The sequence below is a fragment of the Podarcis liolepis genome, assembly GCF_965112155.1.
Source record: "Podarcis liolepis genome assembly, chromosome: 6".
In the NCBI taxonomy this organism is placed as follows: domain Eukaryota; kingdom Metazoa; phylum Chordata; class Lepidosauria; order Squamata; family Lacertidae; genus Podarcis; species Podarcis liolepis.
In genome coordinates, this window is record NC_139559.1 from 19,491,168 (window position 1) to 19,497,347 (window position 6,180).

General features: G+C 47.4%; 1 long non-coding RNA gene across 1 annotated transcript; it reads right to left on the bottom strand.

Moving 5' to 3' along the window:
* Nucleotides 1-296: 296 nt before the first annotated feature.
* LOC310709163 lies at nt 297-5,698 on the bottom strand. The gene is made up of 3 exons (XR_014527375.1): nt 5,509-5,698; nt 2,181-2,385; nt 297-1,470 (listed from the first exon to the last, which is right to left on the bottom strand). It is a non-coding gene; the product is annotated as an uncharacterized lncRNA (long non-coding RNA).
* Between the last annotated feature and the right edge of the window lie 482 nt (nt 5,699-6,180).

The window sequence follows — 6,180 nt, forward strand, 5'->3', positions numbered from 1 at the left end:
AGTCCTGCATGGTGGCCAAAAACATGTTTTTTTTGGATGCTGCACAAGATCACAGCCCTGGAAAAGTGCTTGGGGGTAGGGACCAGAGTGCAGCCCAAGATGACAGCAGTCAAAATGGCTGCCGTGATCTCACAGGCTTTCCCATTTTTTCCGGGACACTTGGCAGGTATGGAACAAGTTACATAAAAGGTGAAAGTACACATATATAATAAAACGGTAGCCAGATCACCCTCACAATGGATTTCTGGATAGCATATCTCTGTTGGCTGTGGCGCCACCAAGAAAGACCATATATGAAAGAAGGTTCTCCTTCAAGAAGCAAGACCCTGATTTATACAGAGCCTTATAAGGGCTTATCCACACTCAGCTTTAGCCCCACTCTTTCCAAACACACGGCTGCACATTAAAGTTCTGTGTCTGAGAAGTTTGGGGAGAGGGGTTGCCCCTGAGCTTTCTCTGCGAAAACCCCTTTTTTAGAGCTCAGTCAGAGCAAATGTTAATTTGGGTTAATTTGACATTTGCTCTGATTGAGCACCAGAGAGCAGTTTTTTGTGGGGGAAGCTCTGGTGGCGGAAAGGGGACTCAGACACAGAGATTTAAAGTGCAGACCTGGAATAAGGCAAGTGTGAAAAAGCCCTTCAGTCAACCTTGGATCTGACTCAACAGCAAATCAGCAGCCAGTGCCGTTTAATAGTTTGCTGGCTTCCCTCTAAAATACCAGGCACCACATATATGAATGAGAGCCCTATCAATGGCTATTCTTGTGTTAGATAAGCAAAATGTCCTTCAGCTCTACCTGGCTAGCTTCTGTGAATGGAAGAAAGGATCTTCAGTCTGATCCCAGAAGACCCTTTTGATGTTTTTATGTCACTATTGAATGAAGCATGGCTTCAATAGTTAGTGCAGTAAAAAAAAAAAAGGAATGGACAGGGTGGTGGTTGAGAAAGAGGAGGGGGTTTGAGGGAGCAGGGAAGTTGTCGCTGTGCAAATGCAACAACAAGGGTGCCATATTGGCTCCACCCCTCCTGCCGCCTTGCCTCTCCCATTCTCCCTTCCAGTAAGCAGCAGTGGTTCAGCCATTGAGAGGTCAAGTAAGTGCCTACATCATCTGCTCCTGGTAAAAAACGCCAACTGCTTAGTCAGACATACACAAAATCTAGGAAGGAGTCCAGAGGAAGTACATCAGGCAAAATGTGCATAGCTTTCCAAAAAAGTGTCACTTCGAAAAATTCCAGAAAGGTTCCACTTCTTTGTTCCTTCACAGGGAGACCACCTAACACTTTAAGGATTGTTGGAAATGTCTCCCACTTCCAGGCAGACACACACACTTGCCGTGAAATCCGAAAGCCACTCCCGTTGACCCCGTATTGCGCAGTGACGAGCCCGCACCACATTTTTAAAAAACGCTCCTTGTGTTTTGCAATCGTGGCCATTGCTCAGCTTCCGTGGAGTGTACTAACCATCTCATATCTGCAAAACCACAAAAGACATTTTTAAATTTATTTGTTTTTTTGGTCCTGGAAGATGGGGGCCGATTTCACCCGAAAAGAAAGCAGCTCCTCCCAATGAATAAATCAATAAATCAAATAACTAAATAATATAGGGGGGGTGTGGTGCTGTGGGTTAAACTACAGAGCCTAGGACTTGCCGATCAGAAGGTCAGCAGTTCGAATCCCCGCGACGGGGTGAGCTCCCATTGCTCGGTCCCTGCTCCTGCCAACCTAGCAGTTCGAAAGCACCTCAAAAGTGCAAGCAGATAGATAGGTACCGCTCCGGTGGGAAGGTAAACAGTGTTTCCGTGCACTGCTCTGGTTCACCAGAAGTGGCTTAGTCATGCTGGCCATGTGACCCGAAAGCTGTACGCTGGCTCCCGCGGTGAGATGAGCACCGCAACCCCAGAGTCGGTCACAACTGGACCTAATGGTCAGGGGTGCCTTTACCTTTAATCAAGTGGAAGGACTGTAGCTCGGTGGCACAGCTTATGCTTTGCATGAAGAAGATCCCAGGTTCAGGAAGAGGTGGGAGAGACCCTTATCTGAAGCCCCAGAGAGCCACTATGAGTCCGTGCTGATCTAGATAGACCAGTTGTCTGATTTGCTACAAGGCGGATTCCTAGGTCCCCAACCTTGTTAGCTGTATATTTTATAAAGAGTCATGTATTTATTTATTTTTGCATTTACCTACTAAGCTCTAAGAAGTGCACTTGAATGGTGGCGATTCAAACGATGAGGCGCTCTTCACCCTGATAGTTGCTATGAGACTTGATTTCAGAGACTCTGCCCGGCACATCTGGGCTCATAGTGCAAGGCACAGGGCAAACAGAGAGTAAATGGCCAACCTTTTCCCCAGTACGCTCATCTCTTTTCTAAGTATTCAACTTCTTATCTGTTGACAGAAATAGTTAATGATTATAGACCAGGTCAGTCTGACCCACACAATCTTCCCAGAGCATTTGGGAGTACGCCATGTTTCACAGAGCCACAGGAATGCGAAATGCATCTAGAAAAGCGTTTTAAGGTAATGCAAGTGGCCGGGTGAGGCAGGAGAACCCTTATTTGGCAGGGGAAACAGCTATAGCCCTGCAGACTGCAGGTGGGACCTCATACCCCACCAGGATGGATCTGGAGGACAGGGGCAATTGCAAGAAGACCCTCAGCTTGGCTGGAATGTAGGGCCATAATGAGGCTCCTTCTCTCCCACAATGGTCTTACTCAGAGCGCAGTCCACCTGGTCACTGTAATATTCCCAAGTGGGCTCTGGAACCATGTTTTGCAGTGTGGGTTGTTCCTCATTGCTAGCTGTGCATTTTTCCAGGAAGCTTTCCATACCCTCCAACATTCCTCAGGTGAAAACAGGGGCATTTCTCACTTGTGTCCAGCTGACCCTATTTTCTTGCCATTGTCCCCCACCCACCGCAGAGCATTTCCTATCAGAAAACATGCCGTCGCCACTTCACCAACGGGACACAGCACAACATTCCTTCCGCCATGCTGAGAAAACCCCTGTATCCTGATTCTATTCTATTTTATTATTTGGTGGATTGACAAAAAAGAAAAACACGCAGCAATAAATACATTTTTTGGGCGAGATGAGATGCAGACGCACAAATTTTTACTCTTTGCGATCCTCTCCTCCTTCCCTTTCTTCGTGACCAGGGTGGTCCTGCCCTCTGCCTGCCCCTCAGAGATGGCATGTCACGCAGGGCTGGGCCTCAGCACCAGCAACCTCTCTTCCTCCTTGCCTGCTCTCCAGCATCTGCTACAAGCTGCTCAAGGGAGGAGGCCAACAGCAGTGGCCCTGGAGAGGCCATGGAGAGGCAACAGGATGCTCCTTCACCACCGCCACCATTGGTCGGGACAAGCGCCAGCTCATCCTCCTCCCTGAGCTGGGCAGTGGCAGCACTGGCAGGGGAAATGGGGGCATTCTGGGATCAAAGCCGGGATACCTTTCAGAATTCTAGGACTTCACCTGGAAAATCGGGACACTTGGAGGCTATGAACTCCACACCACCTCCCTCCCTCCTTCTAGCTTTCCATAGTGGGGGTTCCCATAAACCCCTCTAAAGTGTAGGTGGGTGAATTATGACTCAGAGTTTAAGGGCCAATGTTGTTGTTGTTGTTTAGTCGTCTAGTCGTTTCCGACTCTTCATGACCCAATGGACCAGAGCACGCCAGGCACTCCTATCTTCCACTGCCTCCCGCAGTTTGGTCAAACTCATGCTGGTAGCTTCGAGAACACTATCCAACCATCTCGTCCTCTGTCGTTTCCTTCTTCTTGTGCTCTCTATCTTTCCCAACATCAGGGTCTTTTCCAGGGAGTCTTCTCTTCTCATGAGGTGGCCAAAGTATTGGAGCATCAGCTTCTTCCAGTGAGCACTCAGGGCTGATTTCCTTCAGAATGGATAGGTTTGATCTTCTTGCAGTCCATGGGACTCTCAAGAGTCTCCTCCAGCACCATAATTCAAAAGCATCAATTCTTCGGCGATCAGCCTTCTTTATGGTCCAGCTCTCACTTCCATACATCACTACTGGGAAAACCATAGCTTTAACTATATATCCCTTTCATGGATCACTGCCTTGCCGTGGCGACCTGGAGCAGGAACCGGCAAGCCACTCCAGTATCCCTGCCAAGAAAACTCCTTGGACAAAGACAACAGGCATATAAAAGTTATGATGCTGGAAGATGAGCCCCTCAGGTCGGAAGGTGTCCAACATGCTACTGAGGAAGAGCGGAGGACAAGTACAAGTAGATGCAGAGCTGATGAAGTGGCTGGGCCAAAGCTGAAAGGTCACTCAGTTGCGGATATGCCTGGAAGCGAAAGGAAAGTCCATTGCTGTAAAGAAAGGGCCAATGGCAGAGGCCCAAATCCTGAGATGTTCTGTGATTGGGTTCATGTATCAAATTGGAACACAGGGGCTCAGAATCCTTAGTCCAGACTGAAGCTCAGGCAAACACTGACCCCTGAATACACAACACCCTCCATGTGCCGAAGGAATGCATGGTTGCAGGGTCATGCCATCCAGACCTGCCACCAAGTGTACACCTGCCACCGCTGCCACATTCCCCTGATGTCCAGGCACTCCATGGATGTTGGAGCGGAATAGTACAGATGTACCCTGGTGCAGCTTTGAGGTCTCCTTATGAGGAAGAACCCTGACTGGGCCTAGGAAATGCGGCTATCCCCTGTCCTACACTGCAAATATAAAACCACCACAGCATTGAGTGGGCTCCTTCCTCATCATGTGCTGCTTTTGTTCATTGCACAGTTTTTTACACGGGGGAGAATTGAAAGATTCTCCCACGATCTGACGATTGGCAGAGGTTGCGTGTGTTGGCATTTGCCCGTCAAACCTTTGCCTGCAGGCCTGCTGGAGTTTTGTAGCATGGATAGGGCCCGGATATGCATATAAACTCATGCACAATCAGAAGGATCTCTACCACCATTAAATTTATCATTCCGGTAAAGAGCAAACAAACAGTTTTTCTACAAAAACCTGTTTGAGCTTCCCCCTCCCTCATCCCCTCTCCTTAACTGAACCAACCACAATTATTTTTCTGGCGAATGTTGTCAAGACAAGATAGGACATGCTATTTCCTGCCAAGACCTGGTCTTCTTCAAAAAAATTATTTTGTTTGTTAATAATGTGGTTTAGATGGGGAAGATTAAGGCTGAGTGAGGCATCTCAGATAAAAGATGACAATGAAACGACCAAACCTCCGCCCAAAATTTCAATCAAATTTCCTCAGCTTCAAACGGGATTAAGTTCACTTTTCCTGATTGTTTGTTTATTGTACAATGAAGATTTCCCTCAGAGATATATGAGAATTTTATTAGTTAATGTTTGTGAAGTGCTTTCAAGAGGTGTGATAGCACTAAAAACCCTGTGGTTTGAAAGCATTACCCCTTTAGTGCTGTAACAGAGTTGTGGTTCGAGTCTATTTTATAAAAGAAAGAAATATGCCTGCCAGTATATCTGTTAACAACACTGAAATGAATAATCCACTTACATCTTATATTTGGGTAATAAGAGTCAGTTTTTGAACTTCACACGTTATTCACAGCACCACCCAGTCCCTGTAGAGCTTTAGACCTAAAAGCAGATTAAATTTGGTGAGAAAATCTCCTACAGCAGAAAATCTCCCACAGCAGAATGATCTCCCACCTTGAGACCAACAAACATAGCCTCTATCTGCATGAATCCTTAGTGAGCCTCCGTCAGTGTAAACAGTACTGGGAAAGGTGGTTGTTGCATTAAATTAGTCCCAACTGACTCTGCCTTCAAAAATTGTAATAGCTCCCACACATGAGCTATTTGGTGTGGGCTGTGGCTGGCTAGAGACTGCATTTACTGGCAATGGTGCAACTGCAAATCCTGAAGTGAAGATGCTCACTTCATAGCATGCATAGCCACACCCCTCGGGCAAGTCATGATGCCCCCAGGCTTGACGCCCCCAGAGTAGAGTCTGGAGGTCGTGGACTCTCCTTCCTTGGAGGTTTTTAAGTAGAGGTTGGATGACCATCTGTCATGGATGCTTTAGCTGAGACCCCTGCACTGCAGGGGGCTGGACCAGATGACCCCCGGGGTCCCTTCCAGCTTTCAGATTCTATGATTCTATTCAATTTGGGTTCCTGATTGTGGGGAGCCTTGTGAGTCTGTTCAGGTGAATGTGCGCACAAGT